The sequence below is a fragment of the Haplochromis burtoni genome, unplaced genomic scaffold (assembly GCF_018398535.1).
Source record: "Haplochromis burtoni strain Fernald_Lab_line unplaced genomic scaffold, NCSU_Asbu1 Contig_116, whole genome shotgun sequence".
Taxonomy (NCBI): domain Eukaryota; kingdom Metazoa; phylum Chordata; class Actinopteri; order Cichliformes; family Cichlidae; genus Haplochromis; species Haplochromis burtoni.
Genome location: NW_024582477.1, coordinates 220923 through 221137, shown reverse-complemented (window position 1 = coordinate 221137; position 215 = coordinate 220923).

Here is a 215-nt window from a genome sequence, read left to right as displayed (position 1 = left end):
CCATTACGTAACGAGCGAGGATCTTGGCGCTTGACCAACAAACACTGCGCGATGACCAGTGTTTATGATTTTTCAAAACAAAAGTAACAAGTTCTTTCATTTCTTGGACGTAATTATGTCATTTTGATAGATAGATAGATAGATAGATAGATAGATAGATAGATAGATAGATAGATAGATAGATAGATAGATAGATAGATAGATAGATAGATAGA